A 20,959-nucleotide genomic window follows, 5' to 3' on the forward strand; every position below is an offset into this window, starting at 1 on the left:
TGACGTGGTGTCTCAGAGATATGGATCCATGGAGAAGTTTCAGAATCAACTTGCAGAAGCTGAGAGAGCAGCACATGGAGAAAGAGAGGAGAGGATGGCAAGAGGAGGAGGAAGAGAGGACAGAGAGAAGAGAATGAAGGAGGAGAGGAGAGGAGGATGGGATGGAGAGAAGAGGATGAGGAGGGACTCCATACAGTACTCGACGAAGTGGAATCAATTCTCAACAGTAGACATCTCACATACCTGCCACAATTACAGGAACGACAGAACAAAGATCAAGCAGAACTTCATCCCCGGTGACATAGTGCTCAATAATGGACGATTCCGTACCACGGAATTCGTGGATCATTGGGAGGATTACAGAGACGATGCCAGACGAGATCGGACTTGTGCGACAGGTCTGGATTAAGACGCGGACCTGCAGTTTTCTCTATAGACCTGTGACAAAGATTTGCCTTATTCAGGAGTCAACAGTCATGAAGGCTTTGTTTCTTTTCATGATTTTGGATTATTTTGACTTTTTTGTGACTTTGACGTTTGAATTGACTTGACTTTGGGGGGGGGGGGTTCGATTTAAGAAGAGTATCAAGACCTTATGAACTATGAACTCCTTGCGCACAAAAAATCGAAAAAAGACAAAAAAAATTGAACGAAATTTGTATTGTGGTGTTTTATATTAATTGAAGTGTTAGTAATTATTACTGTGAAATGAGATTATGTAATAATTAGGGGCCGGCTTGTTGGTGACAGGTATAGACAAGACGGGTTGTTATGGTCACGTCATTCACAAATGGGTCACGTGGTGTAGTAGTATGAGTAAAAGTCAGCTGTTCACCGGCGGGTTTCAGGTATTGAAATGGTGAGGGAGTGAACGGGGAAGTCATACTTTGCTAACCGCACGTTACACAATATCCAATCAAGCTGTGATTTGCTTTTAATGACGTTACTATATCAACTGCTTTTAATCGCAATAAAGTAACCAAACGCAGTATCCTGGAGCAGTGATTTCATGACAATCGGCGCGTCTGGCAGGTAGAATTGTTTCCCCGGTTTAGTCTCTCGGTGACTCCATAAATGTTTGGATAGTCGCCATACACACCCCTAATGTGGTTTTCAAGGAGAAGAAAGAGAGAGAGAGAGATTATTTGCGACTTACAGTTGCTCTTTGATAAGTACTGGCTGAAAGTCAAATGAGTTGAGACAAAGGCCTACCCAATGAAACGGCAATTACCCTCCAAGTGTGTGTCACAGTCTAAGGATGTAACCAAGGTTCCACCGGCAATTCAATGCATAAGTAATCTCCAAGCGCCTCTTCTCCCTTATTTACCTACCTCAGGCGACATAAACATCGGCTGGTTTCCACGGACAGTTGTAACTTGTGTCGGAATTCTAATCCAAATGGAAGGAATAAGTCATGGCTGCGATACTTCACCATCTTTAATTTATCAAATAATACTCATTCCCCGTTCCCCAATGCCATCCAATTATGTTAAGTATCCCCCTCATTACATTAATGTCCTCTATTTTAGATTTCTTCTCCCTCTAATATTGTTTCCTTTGACTCCTTAGTGTTACTAACAGTGGCTTTGCAGGTTACTGGCGCCGCTTTAGAGCGAGTATGAAGGGAAATCTCTCAATCATTCGAATTGGATTCTCAATTATTTAATTAGATGAGTCATTCAGAATAGTCGAATTCCACTTTCTATGTAATCGTTTTGGATATGAACACACGCTCGCTTTCCAAGGAACACATTTTAGACTTCCATTCATATTCAAGCGTAGTTATAATTGTGGCTTTTTGGTTTAATTGTGGTGAGTAAAGCGACCCTCGTTAAGAGATAACTGCACAGGCTAATTGTTTTGTGTTGTTTTCAATGTAAGACGTATGTCATGTAATCGTTGAAATAAAGGTTTGAAATTAAAAAAAATCCCAGCTCCGCAGAAGACCTGGGTTCTGACATGGTGAAAGCATCGTCAGTCCGGCCGTCTGCGTCGTCCCGGTTGGAGGCCCATTTTGAGGCCCGTTTGGAAATCATCCCTCGATCTGTTTCGCTCAGGGTTACAGTGGCGCTCGTGACCTCACTCGTCACCATGTAAGTGACAGCCGCGGCACGGCTAACCTTGTTAGCGGCTGGGCACAAAATGGCTTTCCCCCCCATAGATAACAATCAGTGTGTCTGGGAACTTGGATATGACACAAATCTGAAGAGCACGCCCCCCCCCCCCCCCCCCCCGTGCACGCACAGCCCGGACCAGTACGCTGGAGAATGTCAAGCTCAGACAGTTTCATAGGCCAGTGCCCCTTAGTCATAAAACCATGTTATGTCTGAAGGAATTTCTCCAGCGATGGCTCAAGCCACTTCTAAAAAACACCAAGGACGCGTGTTCTTTTACCTCTCTCTCTCTCTTTCTATCTGAGGTTGGAATTTTTGTACCATTTCTTACAAAACAATTTTCGCTTGTGTCACTGATATGCACCGATAGTAATGTAAACAGCCCTCACCTCAGACTTCGCGTAGGGATTGGAAACAGCTGGCGCGGTCCACAGGGGGTAAAGCCGACCCCCACCCCACCACGCCCCCCCGGTTTACAACGTGTCAGGTCTACGTGAAGCACCGCAGTGAGGGGAAAGGCTGTGCAGCCGCTGTACTGCTCCGTCCCCCCGCCACACTACGAGCAGGAGGAGGAGGACATAGGTTAAAAACGAGGGGGGGGCACAGGGACAGAAACTTGTTCATTTCGAAGGAGCGTAAATGTTTGGATTCATTCCCACCGGCGCTGACATTCTGACAGTTCAGTACCTCCTGGTTCGTAGCCACTCGTCTGTTTATACCATTCGCTCGCATTCTCCAATGTAAAAAGAAGTTTAGTGGGCCACGGCTGTTTTTTTCCTTCCGTTCCTCTCTTCTCTTTCTCGAGGAGAACTTCTTCTTCTTCGCGGTGGAGGTCATAGATTAACGTGACGAGGGAGATCCCAGCAGCCGAGTCTTTTAGGAGCGAAAACAAATAATTCAGTCTGAATCACGGTGAACTGTAGCAGATTCATTTCAACAGCGCCGGGGTATGAGTCAGTACGCTGCCGCATAGCCCTCCCTCTGCCGACCCTCCCCGCTCCGCGGCTCTGTGTATCGTCAATAGGACCCGTCACTGCAATGCGCCGATAGCTGACACGCTACACGCTATCAGCAGCGGCTGTAAATTCAACACAAATGAAGTCGGACAACAGGGTTGATTCGCAACGAGAACCTCCCACCACTGCACGTAAAAGAGAATGTGGCTTTATTAAAGGAATACGCCAACATTTTCATCTCTGCCTTTACTGATAACTTTGTCAGGCACAAACGAACTCCGCACGCGAGCAGTCGTTAAAAGAACACGCCAACATTTGGGAAAATTATCTTATCGTCTTCTACAGAGAGAGACAAGAAGATAGATACCAGTTTCCTCTCCTTGCGTTCAGTAGAAAGCACGTTAGCTAGTTGGCTGCACGTTAGCCTAGCTTAGCACAATGAATGTAAGCGGACAGTGCCGGTTAGCCTAGGCATTGTCCAACTAACACCTCTCCCAAAGGCTAACCGGCACTGTCCGCTTCCATTCATTGTGCTAAGCTAGGCTAAGGTGCAGCCAGATACCTTTCTACTGAACGCACAGAGAGGAACCTGGCATCTATCTTCTTGTCTCTCTCCCAGAAAACTGCGCCCGGAGACATTTGACCATTGCACAGGCCAAGATATAAGGTTTCAAAGTGTTCGCTGTCTCGCTGGATGCGGCCGGTATTGCACTTTGCCGTTCTCAGACTCATTCCCTATGGTAACACCAAGGTCTCTGGATGAATAATGAATACAAATATCAAATAAAAGAATAAACGACCAAAACCCGAGATATCTCGGGTCTGGCAGCCAACGCATGGCGAGTTAACCCGACTTATCTCGGGTTTGGCAATTAAAGTGGTAAGGATCCAGTTTACATCACTTTAGTCGATTCACCAACAAAAAAGGGTTAGAACCTTTTTGGCTTTTCTTTCATTAAATTAACTTAAATGAAATATTCACTATTTTTTTTTAGTTCATTCAATCCCTATTTAGGTAAAGGAACATGCCAACATATTGGGAAATGTGTCACACTCCCAGGTCAGGTCAGACCTGGGAGAGAGAACACCACAGCACTCCCAGGTCAGGTCAGACCTGGGAGAGAGAACACCACAGACATGAGGTGAACAATGGTCTCCTACCACCCTCTAGTGGTCACAAACAATTGATGCACGCTGTGATGATAAATATACTTAACAGTATGCTGTCATTGCATTTATTGTTGATATTACAATTGTTATCTGTTTAGGTTGTTCTCTGTGTTTGTATCTCTGATTCTGTGTGTTGTATAGCTTAGTCCTAGTTCCTGTTGTGTTGATTGTTGTAGTAGTTCTTATGCCTTTCTTCCCCCAGCTGTCGTCCATTACTAATTAGCGTGAATTAGGGTCTGTATTTATTGCCTGTGGTTGTTGAGATGTTTGTGGCGTCATTTCCTCCAAGTCCTCGGTGTTCCCCTGCCCGTCGTGTCTCCTGTTGTCTTCCTTGCTTTGTTGTTTTGTATGGAGAGGTGTTTTGTAAGTAGTTCTAGTATTTTGTTCCTATAGCTAACCGGCCGTCCCCAGCTAGCACAGCTCCGCCCGTTAGCTCCGCTCCTATAGCTAACCAGATGTCCCCAGCTAACACAGCTCCGCCCGTTAGCTCCGGTCCTATAGCTACCCAGACGTCCCCAGCTAGCACAGCTCCGCTTGTTAGCTCCGCTCCTATAGCTAACCAGACATCCCCAGCTAACACAGCTCCGCCCGTAAGCTCCGCTCCTATAGCTAACCAGATGTCCACAGCTAGCACAGCTCCGCCCGTTAGCCCTGCTCCTATAGCTAACCAGACGTCCACAGCTAACACAGCTCCGCCCGTTAGCTCCGCTCCTATAGCTAACCAGACGTCCCCAGCTAACACAGCTCCGCCCGTTAGCTTCGCTCCTATAGCTAACCAGACGTCCTCAACTAGCATTTCCCCCACAGTGAGTCCAGGCCCCACAGTTAGCCTAACCCCAGAGGCTAGTATTGCTAACAAGGCCTCCACAGCTGGTCCAGCTTCAACGCTCGGCTCAGTCTCTACACCTGGTCCGGCTGCTGTGCCGGCTCCCGGCTCCTCGACTGATCCTGGCTCCCCGTCTGGTCCAGCTCTGCGCCGTGATCGGCGTCCTGGTCCTCGCCGTGGTCCTCACCGTGGTCTTCACCGTGGTCTTCGCCGTGGTCTGCGTGGGATCCTGCTCCGGGGGTCATCGCCGCCGCACCTCCGTTACGGCTCTCCTGAACCGGTTCCTAGTCCGGCGGTTGGAGGGTCTCTCGTCCGGGATCCGGCTCCGGGGTCCAGCTCCCCTTCTCGGGCTCCTACACCTGTCCCTACCCCCCCTCGTCGGGCCTCTGTTCCCAGGTCCAGCCCCCCTCCCCGGGTCTCAGTGCCCATCCCCACCCCCCCTCGTCGACCCTCTGGTCCCAGGTCCTGCCCCCCTCCCCGGGTCTCGGTGCCCGTCCCCACCCCCCCTCGTCGGGCCTCTGCTCCCAGCTCCGGCTTCCCTCTCCAGCTCCCTGTTTCTTTTCCCGCCACCTCTCTCCGGGCCTCTGTTCCAGTCCCCACCCCCCCTCTCCGGGCATCTGTGCCCGTTTTCGACCCCCCTGGCTGCTATGCCCCTCCAGGGTTTTTTCCTCGGCCTTCCGGCCCCAATTCTCCGGGTCCTCGCCCTGGTTTTTTTTTCCGGGGTCCCAGCCTCCGGTATTTTCGGGGGTCTGGAAGCCCCCCGTTCGGGGGGAGGTACTGTCACACTCCCAGGGCCCTATTCCCCGTACCTGGTTCAACTAAGTCGATCAAGAGTCCCATTATCCAGATTCAGTTAACCCGATGTTTGAAGCCGGGATTTTCCTGTTCCTGGAACGCTGATTCAGTCTCGTTAACTTGAACCAGACTTGAGACTCTGGATAAGTGCGCGCGGCCGCTTCAGTTGAAAAGACAGCAGGTGTAGATCGCAGAAATCCTGATCTTCTAACGGCATTGATTGATTGATTGTTTTACAGATTGCAGGCGGCTCAATAGCCTTGCCGACAAGTTAAATGCATAATCTATAGGCTAATTTTAAATCCCTCATTACCCCAATCAATCAGATTATATTTCTTTAAACGTTCCTGCTGGCAGTAGGTTTATGCATTGAATAATCAAATGAGATCTTGCTAGCGAAAATAATTTGTTCAACTGTTTCAGAATAAGGATACGGCTCTCTTATCCATTGATTGATGTATGGTGGATTTTTTATTTATCTGCACTATGGTGTGACGATTTGTCCTTTTGACTTTCACGCAGACGACCGGGGTTCGAATCCTAGTCTTTTCCTTCTTTTTGCAATGTAGGAATAATTCAATTTGGTGCACGTTGAGAGCTATATAAAGAATGACATCCTCAATGCATGTAGATTTATAATATTTTAACTTAAAACTAGGCTACTTTTGCGTATAATCATTAATATTATATTCCAAAAAATTATATTGGAAACGCGGGGTTTCAAACACCGGTCGCCCGGTTGCCAGGATTGAGCACTACCGCTGCGCCACTGTGCCAGATGGGATACATTCATTGTTTATACATTAATGAACGAGAGACCCGTGTTTAGAATATTTTTTCTTTTGAATGACGTTTTATCTCTTTATTCTCAAATGCATTAATGTGACGTCAACGGCTCATTCAATTTCTCAAATCCGTCAAACAGCGCATCTCATCAGACATTTTAATCCCAGTTACAATATCACACAAAATCCACAATCCACGCATAGACACTTCAATTTTTATGCTTGAATGAAACAAAATCCAGGCGCTCCTCTCCTTCCTCGCTCCTCATCCACAGCGGAGAATATGAAAGGAATCAGAGCCAAACGAGCGATAGGTTTCAATCATTAAGGATATCCCCGCGGGATTCACATTTGCAATGCTGCGCGTTGTTAAAATAACCACATAATGTGTACATCGCACCTAGCGAGCGCCACGGTATATATAACGTGCATTATTTAGGACAAAGTGAATTTAGTATCAGCATTTTGGGTCTATTTTACATTTCAAAAGCCCCCTCTGGAAGAATGGAGCACAAAAACGTAATTCAGAATGGTATAATGCAGATCCTAGACTGTGAGAATCATTTCAGGAAACGAGCTGTCACTTCTTTGCGGGGGCGTGGCCATGGTTCATCCGGCTAACTTGAACTTAACCCTGCTCTCGACCAGGCTCAAACTTTTTGATCTGTTGTCATGGTGATTTAGACAATCGCGCGTCGGGGAATGGGAAGGTCCGGCTTAAGTCAGGCTTGACCGAAAGTTATCCGGCTAACTCAGTTATCCAGGTACGGGGAACGGGGCCCTGGTCAGGTCAGACCTGGGAGAGAGAACACCACAGCACTCCCAGGTCAGGTCAGACCTGGGAGAGAGAACACCACAGCACTCCCAGGTCAGGTCAGACCTGGGAGAGAGAACACCACGGACATGAAGTGAACAATGGTCTCCTACCACCCTCTAGTGGTCACAAACAATTGATGCACGCTGTGATGATAAATATCCTTAACAGTATTCTGTCATTGCATTTATTGTTGATATTACAATTGTTATCTGTTTAGGTTGTTCTCTGTGTTTGTATCTCTGATTCTGTGTGTTGTATAGCTTAGTCCTAGTTCCTGTTGTGTTGATTGTTGTGGTAGTTCTTATGCCTTTCTTCCCCCAGCTGTCGTCCATTACTAATTAGCGTTAATTAGGGTCTGTATTTATTGCCTGTGGTTGTTGAGATGTTTGTGGCGTCATTTCCTCCAAGTCCTCGGTGTTCCCCTGCCCGTCGTGTCTCCTGTCGTCTTTCTTGCTTTGTTGTTTTGTATAGAGAGGTGTTTTGTAAGTAGCTCTAGTATTTTGTTTGTATTGCTTTGCTCCTCGTCTCTGCCTCCGTTCCCTCTCTGCAAACTGTGTTCTCACCTTCATTTAGCAACCCCATCATAACAGAAATGCACTTTCCCATAGATATACCAATATCCTTCAGTAGAAAGCTACTGTATATGGCTGCAAGATAGCCTAGCATAGCACAAGTCAATGGAAGCGGATACAGACCACTAGTCTAGCTTAAGACCCCCGGGAGAGGTGTTTCTGGCTAACAGCTAGGCTAGCTGGTCCGTATCTGCTTCCTTTAATTTGTGCTAAGCCAGGCTATCACAGCCGGATTCTACTGAACGCACAGAGAGGAAATAGGTATCCATCTTCTTGTCTGCCTATAATGTTGGCGTGTTACTTTAATTCAACAACAAAAAAAAGCCTACGCAGAATGATTGCTTGAAAATACAAGTTGGAAAATAATATAATAATTTTTTTTCTGGGAAACACAAAGGCTTTACAAGTGCCAGTGCCCCTAGTATAAATATTCTCCATATGTACAACTGTAAGAAATAATTTTGAAAAGAAAAGGACGTAACACATGAATTTAGACAATCTGGTCTCATTTCCTGCTCTGGGAAATGAGAGGGAAGGCACAAACTCCGGCATGTTCCGTCGGCCAAATCGTATTTGATTTGAGAAACACCAGATCAATGGTCCTCCTTTGGGCCTAATTAAAGCCACCGCGCCGGCCATCAGAGAAGATATAAACATCGATTCTCCCGAACATGTGAAACAAATGTTACGGAGTGTCGTCCTCTTACCTGAAGCGCTGTTAACGTTTAGAGAGTGTCGTCCTCTCGCCTGAAGCGCTGTTAACGTTTAGAGAGTGTCGTCCTCTCGCCTGAAGCGCTGTTAACGTTTAGAGAGCGTCACCCTCTCGCCTGAAGCGCTGTTAACGTTTAGAGAGCGTCGTCCTCTCGCCTGAAGCGCTGTTAACGTTTAGAGAGTCTCGTCCTCTTACCTGAAGCGCTGTTAACGTATAGAGAGCGCCAACCTCTCGCCTGAAGCGATGTTAACGTATAGAGAGCGTCGTCCTCTCGCCTGAAGCGATGTTAACGTATAGAGAGTGTCGTCCTCTCGTCTGAAGCGCTGTTAACGTTTAGAGAGCGTCAACCTCTCGCCTGAAGCGATGCTAACGTTTAGAGAGCGTCGCCCTCTCGTCTGAAGCGCTGTTAACGTTTAGAGAGCATCTCACTCTCGTCTGAAGCGCTGTTAACGTTTAGAGAGCATCTCACTCTCGTCTGAAGCGCTGTTAACGTTTAGAGAGCGTCGCCCTCTCGTCTGAAGCGCTGTTAACGTTTAGAGAGCGTCGTCCTCTCGTCTGAAGCGCTGTTAACATTTAGAGAGCGTCGTCCTCTCGTCTGAAGCGATGCTAACGTTTAGAGAGTGTCGTCCTCTCGTCTGAAGCGATGTTAACGTTTAGAGAGCGTCTCACTCTCGTCTGAAGCGCTGTTAACGTTTAGAGAGTGTCGTCCTCTCGTCTGAAGCGCTGTTAACGTTTAGAGAGCGTCGCCCTCTCGTCTGAAGCGCTGTTAACGTTTAGAGAGCGTCACCCTCTCGCCTGAAGCGCTGTTAACGTTTAGAGAGCGTCTCACTCTCGTCTGAAGTGCTGTTAACGTTTAGAGAGCGTCTCACTCTCGTCTGAAGCGCTGTTAACGTTTAGAGAGTGTCGTCCCCTCGTCTGAAGCCCTGTTAACGTTTAGAGAGCGTCGCCCTCTCGCCTGAAGCGCTGTTAATGTTTATCGAGCGTCTCACTCTCTCGCTTGTTAAAAGAAATAAAGAAATACAACTCCGACACCCCCGCGACTCCCTGTCCTGTCCATCAACGTGGACCCAAACAAAAATGCCAGTGCCGGCTGCAGGAGATCAAGGTGGCGGTGGTGTTCCTTTAAACACAACTCAAAATTAGTTTAAACACTCTCTTGTTGACATACCCCAGCGATGCTTGGGATTGGTTGATGATTTGCGCGGTGGCATTTGGGGGGGGGGGGGTTGGGTCTCACGAGGACAGGAGAGACCAGGCGGAGGTTTGAGCCAGAGGGGTGCAAACTGAAGTGAGGAGGGCCATGCTCTCTGATGCTTTACTCCAGGATTATTCGGTGTGTCAATCAACACCAGGCAGCACAGTGCTATAATGTTACGCGGCGAGGCGCTTCCTCAGGACACTTCCTGCACAAAACGGGACGTAACACCTGTGGTCTGTTGAATCATTTCCTGTGGCCAAAGGCTTCATCCCTCCCCTCCCCCAAAATCCCCCAGTATAACCACATGATCTGGTAGATAAACACAACTATATAGTGATATATGTCCCGACTGATGAACAAGTCCCCCGTGGCACTTTGTCATTGGACCCCTTTGAAATGATTCAGCAGGAACATACGGCTCTCATGCTTTCTTCAAAATGGCTGGTTGTTTTTTTACCCCTCACTAATGAGACGGAAATATTAGGTCTTTGCCGGATTACTGTGGGGTGTAAACTGACTTCACATCCCTCCCGAATTGACCCGAGAGCAAGAGACACATTTTCTGAACATATTTACTCAGTCAAATCACAACCACAAGACCACAAACAAAACTGAACAGTATCAGAATGTGCTGGCATACAAACTACAGTGTCTCTGGCGTTTTTTTTCTTCCATTGTGTCATGTGTTCACTCGGTGTGTGTGTGTGTGTGTGTGCGTGAGTGTGTGTGTGTGTGTGTGTGTGTGTGTGTGTGTGTGTGTGTGTGTGTGCGTGTGTGTGTGTGTGTGTGTGTGTGTGTGTGTGTGTGTGTGTGTGTGTGTGTGAGTGCGTGTGTGTGTGTGTGTGTGTGTGTGTGTGTGTGTGTGTGTGTGTGTGTGTGTGTGTGTGTGTGTGTGTGTGTGTGTGTGTGTGTGTGTGTGTGTGTGTGTGTGTGTATGTGTGTGTATACCCACGTGTGTCACCGAGGGCTCATGGAAAAGGCACTTTGTTTCAGCACAAGAATAATTGGACCCAAGGGTCGCTGTGAGTGGCTACCTTAAGTGAGGTAAGGGTCGAGGCTGACCAATACCAGAGGAGACTAAGTGCCTCAATTATTGATGGGCTACTTAAATTGAGCAAAAATTTCTCTTTATACTTTCCAGCCAGTCACAACTTTTCCTGCAATTACAATGTTAAGTACCCTAAGTTATAATGAAAGTAATTCCTGCAGCCATTTGAGCTGCTACTGCTGCTGTTTCTGTTTCCACCTCAGTAATCCCTTGTAACAAATGAACAAAATGAACCAAATTCCCTGCTAACCGACACTAATTAATTTCACGTCGTATTTAGGTGTGGATTTTCTATATCAATCCAACCTATGCGGCACAAAACCCGAAGCCGTAGTCTTCATAGTGGATTTGTTTATAGAGTCAGTTTACACAGAATCTGAACGCAGGCTATGATATACTGTACAGTTTATTTTGAACGCCACATAATATGTCCCTGTGTGCCCTGCTGTACCGTCAAGGAGATTTATACGAATGCCAATCTCTGAGACTCGAGACTCCAATCCTTCACGTCGCTGTGCGGCTCCACCGTTTTGTCGATATGTTCCTCGAAAGCGAGACGCAGCTTCCCTCGGATGAGCCGCCGGCACCGTGACGTACAACACGCGCTATCGATCCGACATCCTGATTAGAATTTTTAATTAATGAAGGAGGCTAATTGCCTAGAGAGAAATCCGCCCGTTCCTGAGCGAGGCCGATGATTTGCGTGGCGGCGCCGAGCCCCCCGAGTTAATTGCCAGGCGGATTCGACTCGCCCCCCCCTCCTCCCTGCCAGAGATAATACGCTGTGGCACATTTGAAGAATTGACCTGACTCCTTTTCTATTTAAAGATCACACGAGGCGAGGAGCGGGCGAGGGAAAGAGGGGGCTCACATTGGCGTGTACAGGAATTAGCCGCCGGTGCCATAAACGATGTGTAACATATAGAACAGGTACTCCCAAACACATGTGCCAAATGTAGTCTGTGTTTTTCTTGCTTAGGTAATGAGGGTGGGATTCGAGGGCTTAGGAAATGTATTGGGGGGGGGGGGGCTTGGAGGGTCTGATACTGCGACAATAAGCACTGCTTCCCCCATTTGGGAGAAGGGCCGCAGTGGGCATTTCCACTGCCTAAAGGCCTTCCATTAACTATTAATCTTCTCCTGGAGAGCAGTGGGGGAGGAGCAGACTCACAGCTCCATCCATGGTGCCCCCCCCCCCCACACACACACGTTTCTTCCCCCTGTCATGTGTTTCCATTGGCAAACAACCCACGCCTATGAGCTGTGCTAATACATTTTAAAGGAGATACTGGGAACTTTCATTTTGCAATGTTTCTGGTGGCCCCTGTGGGTAAAAACTGTAGTGTTTCCCATGGAATGAAGACTGCATTTTCCACAAGCACCTCTGCCTTGTGACGTAAAGATGTTGACGTAAGAAAATAGACATATTATATACCTGTCAAAAAGGAAGAGGGCCAGTTCGAGATCGGTTTTAAATCCCTCTCAAATCCCACAAGCTGGTAAGGAAGGCTAGCTCCGTAGTTGGAGTCGAGCTGGTCAACCTAGAGGTGGTGGCAGAGAAAAAGCTGGATGCTATACTGGAGAACCCCTCCACCCCCTCTATGAGGAGCTAGCCGGGATGAGGAGCACGTTCAGCCATATACTTATCCCCCCACGACACACCACAAACTGCCTCTGCCAGTCCTTCATGTCAGAAGCCATCAGGCTACACAACCGTGGGCAAGGACTGCTGCCAATTGTTGGATAACTTGAGAACTGTTCTATCTGACTCTTAATAATAAGCACTGTTAGGACTATCTGACTCTTAATAATAAGCACTGTTAGGACTATCTGACTCTTAATAATAAGCACTGTTAGGACTATCTGACTCTTAACCTCTTAACAGGCACCCAGAAAAGTGTATAAAACAAAAATAATGCTTTATACTTATAGCACATGCATGAGCCTGGTCTCTTTTGAAAGATAACATTCTGATGTTACTAATGCAATACGGGAAATCACTTTTAGTGCTAATGAAATAGACTAGAGTAACAGAGGTATGAATATGAGTTGAACTTGAACTTGTGTACTCAAATTTTCTGTAGTGGTTGCAATATAAAAAATAAATATATAGGTATAAGCTGGAAAACACTGCGGTTCCATAGCCTGAAGTCTTATGTAGCACAGGTCTATTATAAAAATCCGTTCAGAAATTGGTCTTTGAGAGAAGTCCCAGTATAACCAGCGACAAAAAAAAACTCTCCAAAATCCATTTCCTCATCCACGGCTGTTCCTTCTGAAGTGTGATTCATTTCTGGTTTTCGCTCGTCAACTTTCACCTAGATCCCTTATTTGCACCCCCCCCCCCCCCCCCGCCCCCACGTGGGGTATCGTTGGAAAGGTACACTCATTGGCTACAACGCTGACCAATAATTTTCACCATCAATGGATGATTGGCAGTTCTGGAGCATCTGGAGTGGTGGGTGGTGATTGGTGGTCATCTGACACGCTGCACGTATAAAGATGCTCACCTGACATATCGTCATGTAACTCGAGAACCGAGGTACGGATTTGGTAGAGTGAGTTGCCAATTGAACGGCAACAAATGCATCTTTCGAACGGTAATTTATATGTCCAGCGAAAAATGCAGTCCAGAGTCACTAGACGCTCGCAAATTGCTGTGACTTTGTGCATTCCGCCCACGGGCACGTCGGCCCGATGGCGGTACCCCACATGGTAATAATAAACACTGTTAGGACTATCTGACTCTTAATAATAAACACTGTTAGGACTATCTGACTCTTAATAATAAACACTGTTAGGACTATCTGACTCTTAATAATAAACACTGTTAGGACTATCTGACTCTTAATAATAAACACTGTTAGGACTATCTGACTCTTAATAATAAACACTTAGGACTATCTGACTCTTAATAATAAACACTGTTAGGGCTATCTGACTCTTAATAATAAACACTGTTAGGGCTATCTGACTCTTAATAAACACTGTTAGGACTATTTTACTCTTAATAATAAACACTGTATGGACTCTGGTGCCGAGTGTTATACGGTTTGAATGTACCGTATCATCATCACTATTACTACTGTCTGATTGAATCCTGCCACTCACTACTGTTCACTACTACTACTACTACTACTACTACTACTACTACTACTACTACTACTACTACTACTACTACTACTACTACTACTACTACTACTACTACTACTACTACTACTACTACTACTACTACTACTACTACTACTACTACTACTACTACTACTACTGCCATCACTATTAGCATTGATTGATTGATTGATTGATTGATTGATTGATTGATTGATTGATTGAAAAGTGTATTAACAGATTGCAGAATGGGTACAGTACAGTACAGCTCAATACATACAATTGTTAAGGGGATGCAGACCAGAGAAAGACTTTCGTCTTGTTTACATCAGGGTCCCCCATTTTCAATTAATCAGAACATATATGACATACATGACAAACAGATAGACAGTACTGCTACATCTATACATTTATGACATATCAGATTTGCAAATACAGTACTGTTTGTGATACAAAAAGTGTCCAGAAAAAGAGTGTATATACATTTGACATAGAAATTGTACATTGGGGGAGGTTGGGTGGGGTTGGGTGGGTGGGTGGGGGCTGTACATTGGAGGTGGGGGGGGGGGGGGTTGGGTAGGGGGGACACTGTACACTGTACATTGGAATACTGACAAAGCCATACTTGGTCATTTACTGTACAACTGGGTTAGGACATTTGTAGGGGCCAGTTTCGAATTGCAGTCTCCCGTAGGCGTTTTTGAAAGTGGGTAGTAGTGATTCACATTCCTTTACAGCTTTGGGTAGGGCGTTCCACATTGATGTGGCATAATTGCGAAACGTGTTTAGTCCCTTGTTTGAGCCGAATCTGGGTTTAACATGATTTGTGGAGCTCCCTCTGGTGTTGTGATCGTGGTATTCACTGACCTTTGGGAAGTATTTTGACATGTACATGGGTACCTTGGTCGCGTAGTGTATCTTGTAGACCAGGCCCATTGCAAGTTGCTGTACTCTGTCATCTACTCTAAGCATTACTACTTGCACTTTGTTCTGTCTTCTATTATTATTACTACATATCCTACCAGTAACCCCCTATTTACATTTACATTTACATTTAGTCATTTAGCTGACGCTTTTATCCAAAACGACTTACAAGTTCTGTACGACAAGACATCAGGAAGGGTACAACTCTATCAGCTGAGTTTCGGCTGTCCTAACTGGGGTGGGTAGTTCATTCCACCATTGTGGGGCAAGGACTGAGAATAGGCGACTTCTCTTTGATGACCCTCCCGGAGCTCGGATAGGAGTAGGTCTAAGGTCTATTAAGACGGGGAGGATGCGACCCTCTTTGCGCCGCCCCTGTGCCTCAAATAGATCCACTATCGGCTCTATCTTTAATCTTTCAAAATGTTCAGTTGCTATCGCTATCAGCTCTATCTTAAGTTTTTCAAAATGTTCAGTTACTATTGCATGCACTCATCTGTGTTTCACTACACACATGAGTGCATGCTTACCAACTGTCCGTCTGCAACACTACTATCACCGACATCTAAGAAGGGAAATCCCCCCTTGAATGGCCCTTCTAAGGTTTCTCTCCTCCACACTGCCTGTGGTGCATCTTTTTCCTATTGCTAGGTTTTAGTGAGTTTTTCCTTACCTTCGCGTAGGGTATGTCTGGGAGTGTTTGCATTCATTCATTTATTTTGCATTTATTTAAAATTTGTTGGACCTTATGGTGTTCTTGTTTTGTTCTTGACTTATTGTTATGTTTCTTCTTGACTTGTTTAAAGAAGACGTGTTTGGCCCATGGGGACATTAACGTGTGTTGTCGGTCCTTACAAATAAATTTGATTTTATTTTATTTGAGTCTGCATCTATGACACTTGAATTTCCCCAAGGGGAGTAATAAAGGAACACTTGACTCCATCTGTTGAATGACAGACCAAGGTTGACTGTGTGTTTTCCTTCTCCATCACTGTCCCTTTCAGCTTAAAAGCCTTTTGTCAAATTAGTTTTCTTCACTTTGCTGATCCAGTATCAGCCATAACCACAAAATATAATGTCAAAAATGAAATTCTCTAAAGAAGAAATCTCTATCTACTAACTTTGGCCTGGGAAAATGGAATTATTAGGCTCTTCCGGTCAGCGTGCCATAAATAGTTTGGATATTTTGCAGGGGAAATGTGTCCCAGGGACAGGCATCTAAAATGACTATGTAGAAATAGCCAATCTTCTCGCTGATGGTCTCGTCTCCTTATGTAGGTCATATAGAGACATCAGTGTTGGATTGAGACAGGTTTCATAACCAGTTAAAAATCTCCTACTAGCTGTTTTAAATAAAATACACTGGTTCTGCATAATTTATGCTCAAAGCCCAGGGCTGCCGGCGTTAGACAAATACACAAACTCCATACTAAATTACCAGCCACTTGAGTTAAGAGGAAGAGTGTGGAGCCTTGGCAATGGATGAAAGGCAAAAAGGGGACCCTTGCATTTTGCAGGCGATGGGCGTCCAAACCAAACAAACACGGCTGAACTTCAGTTGTAAAGGGATCATTAAAAGTGGTGCGTGGCTGATGTCTGCTCCGCGGGCGGTGTGGAGAGAAAGGTATGTGTGTATATAGCTGCTGGAACACTCATTATGCATGAGCCCATTTTAACAGGCAGGCATATTCTGTCCTAATGTACACATTCTCAACTGTTTTGCCGGCGGAAAACATCATGTATGCCACCCTGCTTTCTGCGTATAAAATATATAGATTCTGCTAATCTTTGGCTTAATTTTGGTCCCAAGATTTTCAGGAAAGAAAATATAGTTATAATTATAATATATGTGTATAATAATTATAGTGACAACACTGGTCATAATAATCATCCTCATCATCCTCATCATAATAATGATATAATGATAACACTGGTAGTAATAATAATAATAATAATAATAATAATAATAATAATAATAATAATAATAATAATAATAATAATAATAATAATAATAATAATAATAATAATAATAATAATAATAATAATAATAATAATAATAATAATAATAATAATAATAATAATAATAATAATAATAATAATAATAATAATAATAATAATAATAATAATAATAATAATAATAATAATAATCATTATCATCCTCATCATCATACTAATAATAATATAATAATAACACTGGTAATAATAATAATCATCATCATAATAATGATATAATGATAACACTGGTAATAATAATAATAGTAATAATAATAATAATAATAATAATAATAATAATAATAATAATAATAATAATAATAATAATAATAATAATAATAATAATAATAATAATAATAATAATAATAATAATAATAATAATAATAATAATAATAATAATAATAATAATAATAATAATAATAATAATAATAATAATAATAATAATAATAATAATAATAATAATCATAATAACCATTATCATCTTCATCATCATCATCATCATCATCATCATCATCATCATCATCATAATGATATAATGATAACACTGGTAATAATAATAATAATAATAATAATAATAATAATAATAATAATAATAATAATAATAATAATAATAATAATAATAATAATAATAATAATAATAATAATAATAATAATAATAATAATAATAATAATAATAATAATAATAATAATAATAATAATAATAATAATAATAATAATAATAATAATAATAATAATAATAATAATAATAATAAATCAAAGGGTTTGGCACTGTAAAACAAAATAATGCATGTGTCATTCAAAAATCATCAACCAGACACTGAAGAACTAGATTCAGCTTGGCTGTAAATCGTGGTGGTCGCATAAAGCTGTCACTGGCTGTTCTCAGCGCTTCACTGTGGATAAACCTCTGGTGCGTCTCAACTGGACCTGTTGACCTGCTCTGCTTGGGAACACAGCTCCAGGAAGGCTATGCTGAGGATTGTGCCCCAGCTTAGCAAAAAATAAAATAAACCTCCGGAAACATAAGGAACTTCCGTCTCTTTCTCAGCCTTCTTCTCCTCAGGCTATTGGCGTCCAATTTCTTTGGAGCGCTCCGCACTGAAGGCCCAGGATTTATGGCCTAACGGAGCAGGGAGATGTGGTGGGGGTGGGGGGAGGGGGGGCAGCCATTTCAGCGCAGAATAAAAAGACTTCTCAGATGGTTATTGTAGGGTTACCAAGGAAAACACAACATGACTTCTGCAGACCCGCAGACCAGACTGCATAAATACATCTGCTATGTACACACAATTTAAATAATATCTGCACTTCTGGCATTTGCTATTTTGGTTGGATAAATTATTGTTGCAATATCTCTTTAATTTTTACTTTGTGGTGTCTTTCTCTAGCGGCTCTCTCAGGTCGAAGACAGAATCATAATTCCCCGTTTGATTGGAATGATTTACCCTCAGTGCTTTAGAGCGGCGGTTCTCCCTCTCTGGGGGAGGGTGTGAAAAGATATGTGAATGCATCATCATGTCAATAATCTCTGGTGCTTTTTTTTTCTTGTGAACTATGGAATATTTTCTCTCCTGCAATTTGTAAATTAATCATGATCATTATTTTGTGTCAAAACCTCCACCATTCTGTCTTAGGGGTCCTCACTGACATCACTAAGAGTCATATCCTCACTGACATCAGTAAGAGTCATATCCTCACTAACATCAGTAAGAGTCATATCCTCACTAACATCAGTAAAAGTCATATTCTCACTAACATCAGTAAGAGTCATATTCTCACTAACATCAGTGAAAGTCATATTCTCACTAACATCAGTAAGAGTCATATTCTTACTAACATCAGTAAAAGTCATATCCTCACTAACATCACTAAGAGTCATATCCTCACTAACATCAGTAAGAGTCATATCCTCACTAACATCAGTAAGAGTCAGATCCTCACTAACATCAGTAAGAGTCATATCCTCACTAACATCAGTAAGAGTTATATCCTCACTAACATCAGTAAGAGTCATATCCTCACTAACATCAGTAAAAGTCATATTCTCACTAACATCAGTAAGAGTCATATCCTCACTAACATCAGTAAGAGTCATATTCTCACTAACATCAGTAAGAGTCATATCCTCACTAACATCAGTAAGAGTCATATCCTCACTGACATCAGTAAGAGTCATATTCTCACTAACATCAGTAAGAGTCATATCCTCACTAACATCAGTAAGAGTCATATCCTCACTGACATCAGTAAGAGTCATATTCTCACTAACATCAGTAAGAGTCATATCCTCACTAACATCAGTAAGAGTCATATTCTCACTAACATCAGTAAGAGTCATATCCTCACTAACATCAGTAAGAGTCATATCCTCACTAACATCAGTAAGAGTCATATCCTCACTAACATCAGTAAGAGTCATATCCTCACTAACATCAGTAAGAGTCATATCCTCACTAACATCAGTAAGAGTCATATTCTCACTAACATCAGTAAGAGTCATATCCTCACTAACATCAGTAAGAGTCATATCCTCACTAACATCAGTAAGAGTCATATCCTCACTAACATCAGTAAGAGTCATATTCTCACTAACATCAGTAAGAGTCATATCCTCACTAACATCAGTAAGAGTCATATCCTCACTAACATCAGTAAGAGTCATATCCTCACTAACATCAGTAAGAGTCATATCCTCACTAACATCAGTAAGAGTCATATCCTCACTAACATCAGTAAGAGTCATATCCTCACTAACATCAGTAAGAGTCATATCCTCACGGACATCAGTGCAGTGGCCGACCCAAAGCTTGGATGAAGTTGTACATTGTTTTGATTTGAGGGACAGGACATGAAAAAGAATGACCATCTTCCAATGAGCTGTGGACAGAGAAGAAGATGAGAGATGGAAAGAGAGAGAGAGAGAGAGAGAGAGAGGAGGGGGAATGTAAAAGAGGACAACATTCCCAAGCTGGCCTGGTTAATTGCATGGGATTGGAACCAGATGCAGAGGTTCGGTGACGCGATCTGTGGAGACCTTGGCGGTCCTCGTGGTTTGGAGAGGGAACGGAGACTGGCGGAAGATAGCGGAGGACGACAACAAGAGATAATACACTGGCTCTGCAGTGAGATAACTGGCTCTAGGAAAAACAGAGTGACTGATAGTGAGGAGATATTAAGAGTAATTGCAGTCCCGATGGAGAGTGAGGCTGGGGGGAGAGCCGAGGGGGGTGGGGAGAGAGCTGAGGGGGGATGTAAAATATGGATGTGCTGCTGTGACACCCGCTTCCTTTTTATTTCATTAGTCATTAGAGCAGATAGGAGTACTCTGATCAGAGGAAGAGGTGGGTAGGCTTCGTGTCGTATGCCTGCACTAGACCCTGGTCCAGGCGTTGCTGTTTATATCTCCGTCATGGTCAAGACCTGGTCGTACAAACAAGTTTGTTGGAAACTTTATAATTGTTTTGGTGTATATATTATATACATGTATGTATATGTATGTTTGTGTGTATATATATATATTCATGGGAAACTGTTCTTACAGTTATTATTTCAGTTTGGGGGGGTGGTTAAAAAAACTTGTTTTTATTTTGTATTGTCTGTTTATAAAAATATATAACATTTCATCTATATTGTAGTTGTACAGAACTCTTTGAAATAAGATTGTTTAAAAAAAAAAAAAGTATCTTTCTTTTATAAGATCTTTAAAAATTCAAAGTTGACATTGGCATCGGTGCGCTCCATGGCTAAAGTTGTAATGTTTTCAACTGAGAGCTCCCGAAAAAGCGTTGCTTCAAAAATGCGAGGCGTGTAGTTTGGAGGAGACGTGCGCCTGTCATAACAAAACCAGTGAAAACTATAATAAGAAAAAGGTGCAGGTGTGTTGAAAAATGCCGTCCAATATGATCACAGCCTAAAACTATGGCTCAAACCTATTTGCAGCCG

Source organism: Notolepis coatsorum (genome assembly GCF_963971535.1).
Source record: "Notolepis coatsorum genome assembly, chromosome: 3".
Classification (NCBI taxonomy): Eukaryota; Metazoa; Chordata; class Actinopteri; order Aulopiformes; family Paralepididae; genus Notolepis; species Notolepis coatsorum.